This window comes from Equus caballus, chromosome 1 (assembly GCF_041296265.1).
Source record: "Equus caballus isolate H_3958 breed thoroughbred chromosome 1, TB-T2T, whole genome shotgun sequence".
Taxonomy (NCBI): Eukaryota; Metazoa; Chordata; class Mammalia; order Perissodactyla; family Equidae; genus Equus; species Equus caballus.
In genome coordinates this window covers 195,178,034-195,193,163 of record NC_091684.1, presented here as the reverse complement: position 1 = coordinate 195,193,163, position 15,130 = coordinate 195,178,034, and the positions used below count along the sequence as shown (strand labels likewise).

Here is a 15,130-nt window from a genome sequence, read left to right as displayed (position 1 = left end):
AAATGACTTTCTCATTTTTTTCCAAACAACTGAAGTAAACATTTCACTTCTAGGAAGCTGTTAGAATTCAAGGAATTTGCCCTTCAACTTGCTCTAACCCCAAATTCTTATTTCAAATTCTTATCGTATTTTCATATGAATAATCTAAGGGACAGTTATATTAATGAAGCAAATATAAACTTTTATTGTTGCATGAAAAATGTTTTAAAACATTTCTCTTATACTTATTCCTTCCTCATTTTAAAATATATGAAGAACTAAATTTTCACATTCATAAAATTGTATTGAAGACATAAATTTTTTCTACTGAAAAAACCTCTGATTTAAGTAATGTCGAATGAAATATTAAGACATTCAGAACAACTTGCCAGAGTTCATTTCTGATAATGAATTCAGCTAAAGATACTGTCAAACAAAGTAATTGTCATGGAAATAATATAAACACATATATTACCTGATAAAAATCACTAAAATTAAACAATTACAGTTAATTAAATTGTACAATGTTGAAAAATTTAATTCCTAGAAAGCAATCAATTTAAAATCAACATTTACTTAGTGCAAAGCAGTTTGTTAGATCCAGTTCTCAAGAAACTTTTAACTTAGTTGATCGGTAGTTCTTAAGCTTTGACATGCAACAGAATCACTTAGGGAGCTTATTAAAATGTAGAAACCTATAGTCCTACCCAGTCTGCCAATCCAGATTGTCTTGACTTAGGATTTAAACACCAAAAACTCTCTAATTAATTCTAATGAACACTGATTTGATCCAAATCACTGTAGTAGATGATGATACAGTAAAATATAAGTGGAAGCAGAGTATATACAATCTTTTAGTTTTATTTTACTTTAAAATTTCAATTCTAACTCATCTGTTTTAATGCTGCCTCAAATTCTTTTCATAAAATGATATTCGTCACCATATAATGGTCTACCGTCTCTGTTTGATCAAAGAAACATCATTCAACTCGGATCAGATTTCAGAAATATCGTTTTGCTCTGCACCACACAAATTCCTACACATTAGGAATTCCAGATACTTTGTTTTAATATTGATGTTGACAAATGTGGATGCATCCACAAGAATAATCCTGTGATGAGACAGGGTCCAAAAATAATGTCTTAAGAGAACTGATTAAAGGAACTACTCTTTGTGTTTAAACAAAAAAAATTGAAAAGATTACAGGGAGTTATATTAAATTGCATTTGTCCACTACACCATATGGCTATTTCCTTTGCATCAAGAAATGAAATTAATGCCTTAATACTTTCAGTTCTAGAGGCTTTATATTTAAGGCTGTTTGCCTTATATTGAAGTTTGTTTTGCACCAACACTTGAATTAACTCTTAAAATCCACTTATAGTGCAAGAGGCATGAGAGGAAGCACACAGGGCACTGACAGTAAGTTACTGAACTGTGTTTGTTGATCTATAGTTTGGTCTGTTGATGTTAATTTTCATCTTTGCACTGAGTTTCTGCGGTACGTATTTGAGTGTTTTGTGTGTGTGTGCCTTTTAGTTAATGTGTCGTCTAAGCACTTCTGCCTGGGAGCTAGCCATGCCACAAAATTTGAGGACACAGTTCTCTGCAGATTGCCCTCACTTCTGACACCAACTGCAAGGGTTGGCTCCAGGGGTCTCCAAAAGCATCCTTAGATTCAGTAATTTTCTAGAAGGACTCAAAGAACTCACTGAAAGCTACTGTATTTTCAGTCACAGTGTGTTACAGGGAAAAGAGACATTAAAATCAGCCAGAGGAAGAGACACAGAGGGTTCCAACTGGGAAGCTTCCACTGTCTTCCCCAAGGAACCAGTGTGCATTACCCTGCCAGCACCGATATGTGACAATGCGCAGGGAGTACTGCCAACCAGGGAAACTTATCCTGACTTCAGCGTTTAGGGGTTTTATTGTGGCTCCACAATCAAATGATTGATTGATTGATTGATCGCCCACATGGTTGAACTCAGTCTCCATCAGCTAACAGCGTGTGACCCAAAGCCCCCACCTAAATCCCATGGTTGGTCTTTCTGGTGTGACCACCCAAGACTGTCTGGCGTGGCCAACTCCACCCTGAACAAAAACATTTCTATCAGGTACGACATAGATTACCCACTAGGGGCTGAGGGTGAAGGCCAGACCTCTCTCGGGGCAAGGCTAAATTCTTTACTTTTACTACATAGCTTCTTAAAGCAGAAAGATAAAAAGCTTGAATGAATTAAATAGAAATAGTCAACATGGATCATACTATATAAGGACAACCTAGGAAAAAGTGATAGTTGTGTAAAATTCATTAAAAATACTGTTTATTAACAGTAATTTAAATTCACAGGATTTGGAATTGATTATTCAGTATCAACTACTTTAGGATGAGAAACTAACTAGGTAGTGAAGGAAATTTCTGGAAATAAAATGTTGATAGAGAGCATAAATAGTTTTCAGGTGTTTTTTGAATAATTCATATCCGTTTATGGATAACTGGGATAAAATTTGAAAAATATGCTCAATAAACAATGCTATTTTATTAAGAGAATGCATCACCTTATCACACCACTAGGGAAATAAAAAATCTTTATCTTTTCCTAATAAGCTGTTAACATCTTTTTCATCAGAAGTGATGAAATATAGTTTCCTACTGTATGAGAAAAAATTATTTATATGTATGTAAGTATCCACAATACATAACCAAAGAGGGAAGTAAAGCTCAATATTGGGTAATTCAGTTACTGGGCAAAGACGTGTACAATTTCAGGACATTTGGTTAAAAATATTTTCATATCACTCATTTCCCCTTGTCAGTATTAAATGTGTAAGTGATTAGGTTAGTCAGGGCATATTGCTCTGTCATTAATCAACTTCGCGCGTGGCTCAGGAATCATCAGGACAATTCTGAAGCTATTTTTGTCTCACAATTCAATTCTTAGAGCTGAGCTCAAAATTTAATTTCTCTGACATATCAAAAGTGACACGATTTACGTAGCTATGCTCATTACGTAGCAGCTTTTGGCAAAGTGCAAATAAGTCTATGATTGCTGGAGAATTCAGGTCTCTATCTAGCTGCTGTGAGAAATGTACCAATAAATGGTCAGAATGATATGACAGAATATTCTCTTCAAGAGTGAAAACCATTGTGCAAATAAAAATCACTCCACTACATTACTGTAATGTGTAATAAAAATGTAAACTATAATAAAATTAAGGCTAGATTATTGCCACCAGCTGCTATAGTGTATAAATTATTAGTAAATTATTCCGTAGCACTCCCTTTAGCAAACATGGAGCTGTAAGTAACTATCTTCTCAGAGGAAGAAAACAACTGTGGGATTTTTAAAATTTAGTTTAAAACCCGTAGCTAGTTACCTAATAAGAAAATTGCTATGAATTTCTTCTGGTAATTTTGGTAGAATTTATCCTCTATCTATGTCTTTTGAATAAAAAGACGTTTAATTTCACGGTGGACATTTTAATCACTTCAGTCACCTCCAAACATGAAATTCCAAGTTAGATCTGCTATGGAGCGCTCTTCCCCTGTCCTTTCTTTGCTTGTGCTCCGCAGAGACTTGAGCCGTGGGAGAATTCTCTGATCACTGGCACCATGAGCAGGTTCCTCATCGCGGGGCCCACCTCAACTGCAGATGGCAACTGTTAGTTTTACTCTTTCAACAGAAAGATTATATTTAGGACTAGCTTTCCTCACCAGGTCATGGAATGATGAGTTAGAAGTAATTATTCTCCTTCTATTTAAATCACACAGTTCTGCATTTTTCTGAATCCATGACGAAAAGCCGACATGTAACAAGGCTCTTCTTGTATTTCAGCCATTGCATGGGATCCAAGAAAGGCTTAAACTGAACTCTATGGGATGACGGATAGTGGTCTGGCAAAGTTCCAGTGTATTGAATGAGCTAAGATATTTGGAAGTTTACTTTTAATTTTAAGAGTTTATTATAAATCAGAGTTCCATTAACTTTATTGTTCTTCTTGAGTCCTAAGGAAAAATAATTGCCTTTTAGTTTGATTGGATAAGAAAATTTCACATTTTTTTCTTTAGAAACATTCAAGCCTGAGAGGAAAACAAGTGATTAACTATTGATGTAAGTTACATACCTGGAAATGTTCTCATAGACATAATTAACTTTTTTCATGAAAAAATATTATTATTTTTGTTTGTACCATTTAGTGGATATAAAATTGTCAAATGACTTAGACATTAAAGTTATAGATGACTAAACTTTGCTGCTTTGAATCTTAGGATATTGATGAAAGACAAAGGAGGTGTTAGGGACTATTAAGGTAAATTATTGAGTGATGGCTTGTGTTGATATTTGACAAGTGTTTTGTTTGATAAATAGTTGAGACAAGTCAATACTTACTAAAAAAATAATTGTTTTCTAGGTACCAAATGAGAATACTGTTTCTTTTCTTTCTGAAAACTATAAGAGCTTCTTTACATTTCATGAAGGATTTAAATAATCCTCAAGAGGTGACCTTTCTAAAGAAGAGGGTGTCCTCCCCGTGATTATTTTCTATCCTGAAGTTTCTGATGAAGTATGTGACATTTCCACAGAACTTTAAATAGAAATATCAAAGGACAGAACAGGAAGTACATTCATTATAATAAAAAAGTCTGTCTATATGACCCCAATAAGATAAGTTCAATGTATTAACACTACTTATTTCATTTTGGAGGACCAAAATGGTAGCCAGAAAAAAAACACTGAGCATAAAGCCTAATTCAGAATGGGTACTCTGATACTTGTCGTCATAATCCCATAGTCCTTTATGGAAATGATCAACAATCTCTTGCTCCTGTATTTTCTAGCCCTGTGATATATGTGTGTGCATGTGTGTGTGTTTGATTCCATATATGAAGACAAATCAATAACTAGAAGCTTGATTGTTATATTGTTATCTCTTCTCTGGCACTTAATTAAATTACTAAGCATATTATTATTTATAACAAAGTAAAATGTGATGTATTTAACAGTAAAATTTATATTTTACTATCAATCTGCATTTAGTATCCCTACTAGAAATTATTTGAAATCTTTGATCTTACTTTTTTTATGTATAACATTTCAAAGACACCATTCTCCAATGTGCATTGCATGCAGCTCTAGACATTAGCAGAAACTCAAAAATAAAAGAGTGGTTAACATTTTTAGAAAACGCTTAACAAATGTCAACAGGTTTCTTACCTGTACCTGTTTGTAGTAAATCTCAGCACGTTTTATTTGTCAAAGCATGTCATGGATTCCCAAGAGGAGACTAGAACCTGCAGAGTTTTCCAAACAAATTTTACTATGAACATTTTAATATCTTTTAATTTGTTCAAGAGATATTTGATGAGTACTTGAATTACCACAGTAAACAGACCTGAGCAAGTGCCTGCTCTCCTGGAGTGGATGTTCTAGTCAATGAGTCTCTCAGGACTAGCGCTCTACAGAACCTCCACAGGAGCTAGCAAACAGGGCACAAGGACTATGTTAAGTGCTTCATATATGTTATTTAATTTTCAAAACAAATCTATGAGTTAAGTACTTGCATCACCTTCATTTTACAGAGGTAAAAAGTGAAGCCTAAGAGAAATTAAGTTCGTGTATTTCAAGGTCATATGTCTAGCCAGTGATAAAGTCTGGATTTGAATCTGAGAGCTCTAACTACACCATGTTATATAAGGACTGACCCTTTATAATAGCCTGCCTTACATAAGATGTGACCGGGCGAATATTTTGTCCTATATATGAAGTTTGGAGCTGGAATTTTAGTTTCATAAACTGAATAGTAGGACATAATAGCAGGAATTCCGGCACTAAGCAGACTGTTAAACCACTGACCTTTATTATTTCATCCAACTCTGAGAATTCAGTGATTTTATGAAATATTCACGATCCACTTGACAAGTCGCTCTTTATGGTCTCTGCCACCTTTCTCCTCTGTCCCTGGTGCTGTCCCAGGCAACTCATCTTAGAGAGCATGTATTAGTGCCTGTGTGTAGTTCTTGCCCTCAAAAAACGCAATCTAAATGGAGCTGTTTTAGAAGAAGAAGCAATCATTTTTCATATTATCTGCATCTTGCCCTCTCCCATCGGCACAGTCACCCAGGAGTTAACTGGATGTGTTTTGAGTAGCTAGCGCCATCAGACTATTTAAGCTGATGTTATATTTAGTCTCTCTCATCATAGCACTAACATTATGTAATTCTAGCCGTGTTGAAAAAGTTAGTCACGTATTGTCACTTGCCAAGATTAAAAAATGTAAGCTTTCCTCCTTGTAGTCCCTTGGTTCTTTCTCCTGTAAGAAATCACTTTCCCCAGGCCTGTCTACTTTATTGTCCTCACAGTGTGCTTTGATTTCACAGCTACTATCCTGTCCTGATACTTCAGGCAAGTTCCAACTTCCCCTCGCTTTCCTGGAAGTATTCCTAACCCATATATAGATGTAACAAGCCACTAAGAGCAGCTAGTGAAATTAGGGCAAACTATGTGGACACAGACATAGAAGTTTGTAATGACATTGGAATTCAAAGAGCTGTGTGGACAGATACAGAGAAAAGTGAGAACCAGGCAGAGAATTACAGATGCGTGTGATGAGTAATTTCCCATTAGTATAATGTACTAAAATTTGTGACTTAGGTTTGCTTTTTAAATATGAATTAAAAGAAATTAGAGCAAATTTGAGGTTATGCCTTGGATATGCTCTCTTTAAAATGAGGAGGGGAGATACCACCAGCAGTCCAGGAACTGTATATAGCTCAGAGTGTTTCATAGTGCTTGCCCCTAATCTGAGAGTATGGGATTGTGTTGTACGTGAGAGTATTATCCAAGTGTCATGGTGAGAAACAGTTGAAAGTCACTCTTCTAAAGGGAACTGTTCTGAAATGGGTCTCATTCCTATTGACAAAATCATTATAGAACATGAATTTCAAGTCTCCCTGAGAAGAGACAGGTAGATCAGATCTCCCTGAGATTTCTTAAGGCTCTGCTCCCTCCATCCCTCTTTCCAGCTTATATATGGCATCCTTGCTGGCATATATATGAAGGCAGTACTTGCTCATTCTCTTCATTAGTATTTGGTTTTCTACGAGTCCTCTTGCCACTCTTTAGCTTCTTCTTGTCCATAATATGCATACCGTGGTGTCACACTGCTACACTGGGTCTTTTGAGAATGGAAATGTTGCTGTCACCATACACAGCATCAGCAGTATATGGTTTTGCTAACTAGTACCATCTTAAAAGGCCGTCTTTGCTGTGACAATAGTGGGAATATGTCATAACAATTGGAAATGTACCCTTCCTTGTAAAGAGTTAGTAAATACCATTTAGGAGCAAAGTTCATTGGAGCTACAGTAAGCCAATATACGTGCTTTGTAGTGGAAAAATAACTTGCTTGGCACTTTCAAGATTTATATTACCCTTTTTAAGCTGACTTGAACCTGTGCTTCCACATTTTCTTCTTCCTCTTATGCTACTATTGTCTTCATGCTGAAATTGTAAATTTCACTGAGAGATTGGGAAGTGAGGGTTGTGAGCAAAAGAACACGAATAAAGGAGAGGAAAAGTCATAGAACAATAGGAAATAAGAGTAGGATGAGCAGGCATGAGGAAATTTAATGTGCCAGACAGACAGCAGGGTTACATTAATGGGGAGAGTGTGGTGGCCACATGAGAGAGCAAAATGCCTTCCTGGGAGCGAGCGCTTTGGTTTGTCCTCCCTCGCTGTCTTCCTATTCTCACGATTGTGGTCAGAGGAAGGGAGATGAAAGAGAACACGTGCTTAGAATAAGAGATGACAGACAAGAGACTGGGAGTGTTCAAACGAGTGCGCTTATTGATTCGAGGTGTTGGGATTCTCAACTTGCATCCTTTGAGTGCTTGATAGCCCTTTGATGCCAAATAATGTTATAATTCTTGTTCTAAACCTTTAAATATTCTGTTTTTCCTTTCAAAATTAGTTTTGGACAAATATGCTTTGTCTTTATTTCTGCTTATCATAACCTCTTTGCTTCTGTGTTTTGTACTCAATAATTATCTCTTTGTTGGCTATAATGCTGTGTTGACAGTATTTTCCATTTCTCTGAAGGGCTATGAAGTGTATTTGTAGATTTTTCCAGAGAGTTGATTGGAATGTTATGAGAGTCTTCAAGAAATCCAGTAGGTGGTTTATTGAACAGATTCTGTCTGATTTCTGCTTTCAAAGTGGAGACCTTCGTCTCAGGCTTCTTCTCTTATGCATCTGCATCTCCATGACTTACCCTCAGCCCCTACATAATATCAGGATCAAAAATTTCCAGATTCTGTCTACTCTGGTTTCTACTTTGTTCCTTCTCAATGATGTTCTCCACTCTCTATTGCTATTTTATTATAATATATAACATAACATTATGTTAGTGATATTAATTTCAGTATTATTATTCATCTTTCCTTTCACCATTTCATACTATAATCTCTGCCCTAAATAACTGTAGCATCCTTCTAGAGTAAATTATAACACATACACACACACCATTCTTTCCCAACATCCTTCCCCGTACATATTTCCCTGACCTTACAAGACATGAAGATTTATCAGTAAGGAGTCTATCCTTTGTGAGGCCTTAACGGTGTTATATTACTGTATTTTGACTTCACTCCATCCAGGTTAAATACCTAGTATGTACTAGGAATTTAGCTAATGTCGCTAGCATCCATTTCCCTTGATTGTCAAAGAGGTATTGTTCTAACGTTTCTATGAGTCTTATGCATACTTAGGAGATTAGTTAAACAAAACTTTCACACACACTAGTGCTGCTCCTTAAAATGATTTTCTGTTTTCAGATCATCAAGGGAATTCCTTCTCCATTTTTCAATATGGCAAGTGTCATGCCGCTGCACCTGTGCTCTAGAACTCTCGGGATAGAGGCCTTATGCTCATCTGCATAGAGGAGAGAGTTTCTTAACCACCCCCCCCCCCCATAGTTCCTGACAAAGCATGAGCCTTGTGGATATCATAGCTACATAGTGGATAATGACATTTTTTACCTTAGACATTTTTATGTCAAATTCTCAGCTACTTCTTGGCAGGGCGGATGACACTTTTGTGACATAGCCCCAATAGTAATAAAGGGACTGACTCATCATATGGACTAGTGGATTAGCAATGAGAAATCCATCACTGTTTGTTTGGCCAGACTTTTCATAAAACTGACCTTGAGCATGTTAATACTTTAACCATTTACTTGAGAGAATGGTCATTTGAGAATGATAGTTCAGATAAGCTTTCTGTGGATAAATATCTTAAAATAAATTGAGGTAAACACAGATTCTATGTCAGCTATCTGAGTATTTCATGATCATGAACTACTGCAGGTAAGTAGGTAGGAAGATAGACAGATAAACTGGGACAGCGTTGTGAGCATCACTCTAATGGCTTGAAATCAAACTGTGGCCGCTTTGAGTAAACATGAGAAGTTGCCTTTAAAAGTCATAAAGTCCTTCTTCCAAAATGGTCCTGAAAATCAATAAGCGTTCTTAACCAAGGCTTCTGAGTAGTTTCTGATAGAAAATCAGACACTCTTGACAAGTTATGCTAAGAAGTGTAGAATAAGTTACTTGGTTCTACTGACTTCAATAATTACGTCAGTCCTCAGCAATCAGACGGAGCTTCCTACTGATGCTTTGGGACAAACAATTTGCCAGTGTGACGGTAAGAAAACTAAAACAGCGTGCTAAACACCTAGTCGTGTCTCTGGGCTAGGTGATTTCTGTTGAACCTTTACTTAAGATGTTTCTGTTTTGGAAATTTCCTCAATAACCTATTTAAGACTATCTAGTATCCAGCAATGTTAACTATAAATGTAATCAGCCCATAGATGAGAATCAGAAGGAAAATCTTACATCAGTATTTTCAGGGAAGGTGGTTGGGATATCCCGTGATCGGTGTTGGCAGGTGCTCAGGTTGTCAGCCTTCAACATTGTTCTTCCATTTTTTGTGGTCGTGAGTGTTGAGCAAAGCACTCCAGTCTTTATCATTAAAGGGAGTAGCTTAACCTCAGAAAGAATCCCTGAAGAGGCTTTGTTGGTACCACTAATAAAAGCACAGATGGAGAGGTAGTTGGTAAAACTTCTTGTACAAAAGGCTTCTGTATCCATTTGTGCATAATTGAGTTTTGTATATAACACTGTTCCTGAATGGAAAACCACTGATATCTCTGTGCCATCTGTTATTTTGTGTCTGTGCCAAGTACCAACACCATAAGATAAAAACAGTGGTTTGAGAGCACTGCGGTGTGTTAATACTTGGAACCTGATATTCCAGCAAGCTTCTTCGGGCCATCAAAGCTGACCAAATAGAGTGATGCTTTTTAGTAGAAAAAGATAGTGCTCAGAATGATTATCCCTTGATGAATCATATCTCTGGAGCAACCTGTGAAACTCAATAAGGCTTGAGGTCTTTTTTGCCCCTAGGAATGTATCCCAGTTGCAGATGGCTGATGGTGACTGTGTGAAGAGGATGACAGCGGTGGTCATGTGCTGGGATAAGTTGATAAGATCTGTGATTCTCACGTTTCTCTGCCTTTTCACTTGAATATCTGATTATCGGTATTATATGAGGTTTGGGAAGATGCTCCCCGACTTCACCCTGTGTTGTTTCATGACCCATATGTGGTAACAGCCCTTGACAAATTGAAAGCAGATTCACGGGTGCCCAACTCTGTATGAGCTCCAGGGTAAACCCTTCATGTTTGCTCAGTTTTGCTGAGATCTGTTCAGTCGGCAGGAGAGATGCCATGCTCAACGTTGAGAGTGGAATTTCTCACTATGGTCTGGTTTCCTTTATAAGTGCATAGTATCCTTGTTGCCAGCACATCATATTTTGGGTAGCAGTAAGTCAGGGAAAGGATGAGTACACCCTCCAGAAAACTGACTTTTCTCCAAAAAATTGTCTGGCCTAACCATACTATAAATCACTGCAACATACATTTACCAGAATTAATAAAGAAATGAAACATTAGCAGGAACTTCAGCAGGATAAAGCAAGGTACTGATTTATTAATTTAGCATCCTATGGCATCTAAAAACGTCAATGTATCATTACATATAAATGCTTGCTCCTCTAGGGTCAGTTTAATTCTTTTCAAAAAATTTCTAGGAGAAAAACTTGTATTCAAGGAACTGTCCTGGATTTCTCGAACAAATTAAATAAATCAGTAGAAAATAATATTAATAAATAAACTGTTCCTTGCCACAGTATTATCTTATGTTTTTTATTACTTCTTTTTAACTTCTGTCACATCTTATTCAGTTTAATTTTCCTGAGAACTCATTGATAAAGACAGGAAAAGTGTACAGCTAAAATTCACAAAAGAAAGACTAGGAAACTGAATCTAATGGAAGGTCACGGTCTTGGTCCCAGTCAGTTAACCCATCAGTGACAGCAACAGGAAAAGACTTTGGGATGTTTGTCTGTAGCTCTTTCTACTCGATTCTTCCCTTACTCCTTTGTAATTATCCTCAGAAGGCCTCAAAGGAGAAAAAGAATCAGGAAAAAAAAAAAACACTACTGACTATTAAAGAACAGTTCTTATTTAAAATAAAATTTGAAGAGAAATTCTGCAAATACCTACTGAGAGATTTCAGTATTAGCTGTAATTTAGATGGCTGTTATTAAGTCTGTGTTAAGATTATGCCCATGACTTGGATATTAGAGATGAAAGAGCAAAGTAGAAACTTCAGTTATGTATAAATGTGGTGTTTTTTTTTTCGAGGAAGATTTTTCCCTGAGCTAACATCCGTTGCCAATCCTCCTCTTGTTTTGCTTGAAGAAGATTAGCCCTGAGCTAACACCTGTGCCAATCTTCCTTTACTTTGTATGTGCGTGGGATGCCTCCACAGCATGGCTGATGAGTGGAGGAGGTCTGTACCCGGGAGCCAAACTCGTAAACCCGGGGCCACTGAAGAGGAGTGCACAGACCTTTAATGACTCGGCCACAGGACTGGCCCTTTAATGTTGCATTTTTGTTAAAAGAAAGTTGGAACATGAAAATAATTTCTAGTCCTTGTGCAAGTTGGCAATGGCAACCATTTATCTATCACAGTGTTTTGATACGGTTGCCAGAACAGATCCAGTTCAATAGTTAAGGAGAAACTGCAGTGTCATAAATCAGCTGTGAAAGATTTTAACTGGTGAGCTGACAGACAATGTAAATATTCTTGAAAAATATGATGGTGATCACTGGATACAAGCAGCCACTGGAAACCACTGTCCTGATTTGGATACGATGGCATTGAATTGCTGGTCACGGATGTGTGGGCAGAAATCATACATTCTCTGTGTGGAAATATTATGGGTGCTCTGGTATATTTTGTATGTTTGCATAATAAATAGGATCACTTTTACACAACATTCTTAAAGAAGAGAACACGTGGAAAAGGGAGCAAAATCAGAAGAAGATACATCCCAGAGTGCATCTACCAACCTTCAGCGAGGCCTTTCCTTATAGGGTAACCCAAGACCTAGGCCAAAGTCATTTTTGGAAGGTCGTTGTTAGATAAAGCGAAGAATCCTGAGGAAACCATGTAAAGTGATTTCTAAAAATTCATTAAAAATGGAAAATATAAGTTAAATATGGAAATAGGACCGTTAACGCTTCCCTAGAGACTACGATTCCTGATTCATTTCCCTACTGCAGTTTGAGGAATTGGAAATGTGTATCCGATACTCATTTGAAACACCAGGAAAATTCAGCTCCGGGTAGCATTTGTTGTTTCGGATAACAAGTGACCAAGCCGGGCTGAGGATGTGGAGGCACGTAGGCTTCCCAGGAGTCGGACGTCAGGGGTTTAATTTGAGTGGAATCAAGCAAAATATCTGGATGTATTTTTATTAGAACAATATATCCACGTTGTTACTAATATACTTATAGCCTTATATTTATACTTAACTATTATTAGTGATACTGTTGATCCTATATTAATAATAAATTAATATTCAAACTAATTTTATTGAGCACCCCAGTGAATATTGTGAGGGTAGCATTTTGTTTAATGAAGAAGAGAATTAATCAAAACTCTGGTCATCTCTTCTCTGTTTGAAGTGGCATAGGTAACAAATATAACGTTAGTGAGAAGTTACCCACACAGCCAAAACTCATTTCTTTCAATGTGTGGAGGGCCAAGAACTTCAGCTTTGAATATGTCAACACATTGATATTACTGAAAACAAGGCCTGCCAGCAGGCAGATTTTGAAATTCATCCCTGTGAGCAAAAGGAGACTGAACAAATTAAACAACGAGGACTCGAACGTGTGACATTTAATTTGTAAATCTGCATTGGCGCTCTGGGATAACTCAACTTTTAGTAGGAATCTTTGATGGTGCTTCTCCAGAAACATATTTAAAGACATTATTTTCTTGGTGGAAATTCTGATTGATGGAGAAAAGTCAATCGAAGTTTCCGTTAATTCAAATGTATTAATCAGAAAATGCAACTGTGAAGAAAATTATAGGAAATTTTATGAAAAATTCAATATAGTATGACCATATTGGAAAAGTATATTTATTAGATAAATATTAATGACATAGTATTAGAGAAATATTCAGTTAAGAAATTGAATAAGATGCATGATTATGTCCCTAAAACAATTATTCTGCTTATTTTACTTGTAATATTCCTTTAATGTAATTTTTAAAATATTTCTGCCTGAATTTTTATGGATATATGCCATACTTTTAAAAAATATTTTTCAATTAGGTTTCTTAAAAAAACTAATTTTTGATTCCATCAATATATTAAAACTAATTTGTCAGTCAATAAATAAATATCTCAAAAGTCACATCATTTTAATAATTTAGCTACCTCTTTTAAGGATTTGGAAGACAAATTATATGGTTATCCCACTTGTCTTTTCATGTTAGCATCTACTGCCCATGGTGTCTTGTATTATTGTCACTTAGGCATGCATCTTATCTGCTGAGGAAAATTGTAAAGTTCTTGAAAGCAGGACTTGTGTCTGACATAATTCTGAAATACAATATCCAAAAGAAGATTTAACATTTAGGTGATTTCAAATACTTTTGAATGAATTAGACTAGCTGGGTGGATCTGGTTCTGTGCAGATCACGTATTATTCAACTTCAGAAATGCTGCCCTGAAAATCATGTCTTCCTTCCGTCACTGTTGCCAACATGCTTTTTGGTTTACCACCTCTCTAATTTTGTCTATAGAATCACTCACTCCTGCAGTCAGTCCAAATCTTTCAGTTAACTGAGGCCCAGATATTTTAAGTGAAAATGCAAACTCAAGAAGAGTAGAGTGCCCAGGTTTTCGTCAGGAAAGTAACATCACAGTAAATGTGACTTTCCTGCAATTTTCCCTGCTCCTTCCTCTTGTATACTCAAAGATGTTTAAAAACTAGCTCATGGGGGCCGGCCCCGTGGCTGAGTGGTTAAGTTCGTGTGCTCTGCTTCGTCAGCCCGAGGTTCACTGGTTCGGATCCTGGGTGTGGACCTATGCAGCACTCATCAGGCCGAGCTGTGGTGACATCCCACGTAAAGAATTAGAATGGCTTGTAACTAGGATATACAACTACGTACTGGGGCTTTGGGGAGAAGAAAAAAAAAAGAAAGATTGGCAACAGATGTTAGCTCAAGACCAATCTTCCTCACACGTGCACAAGAAAAACTATCTCATGAAAACTTAAATGACTCCATCCCACCGTCATGCTCTCCTCCTGTGAAAACTTACAGCATTAATACTCTATACCATTCATTTCACACCTACCACTTGACCTTTCTTAAACCCTACTAAACTTATCCATTATATTATTTAAGTGCTCATTTATTTACACCTTGTCTTCCCCAACTAGGCCGTAAGCTCTGTGAGGATGAGGACTTTGTATTATTTCTCAAGGTGCCTGACACACTGATTTGCATATAGTAGTATTAAAAAGCGTGTATAACTTATATTTTTTCTTTCTTATCTTCTATTCAGACTCAAAGTTTTTGAAGGGTTAAAAAAATTATGCCTCACATAATTCCTCATCTCAATAGATAGTTATTTATTGACATAAAAATGTGTGCTGTTGTCCAGAAAAAATAATAAAGGTTCTTTAAAATCAGAGATGGTCAGAACTTTTCAGAATTCCAAATAGAG

General features: G+C 36.5%; 1 protein-coding gene and 1 long non-coding RNA gene across 7 annotated transcripts in view; one reads left to right on the top strand and one right to left on the bottom strand.

Annotated features, from left to right (window-relative positions):
- Positions 1 to 15,130, top strand: part of MDGA2 (MAM domain containing glycosylphosphatidylinositol anchor 2) — a 782,115-nt gene that overhangs the window by 633,410 nt on the left and 133,575 nt on the right. The window lies entirely within an intron of this gene.
- LOC102150368 (uncharacterized) lies at positions 161 to 6,149 on the bottom strand. The gene is made up of 4 exons (XR_289046.3): positions 5,836 to 6,149; positions 5,375 to 5,458; positions 5,197 to 5,273; positions 161 to 3,986 (listed from the first exon to the last, which is right to left on the bottom strand). It is a non-coding gene; the product is annotated as an uncharacterized lncRNA (long non-coding RNA).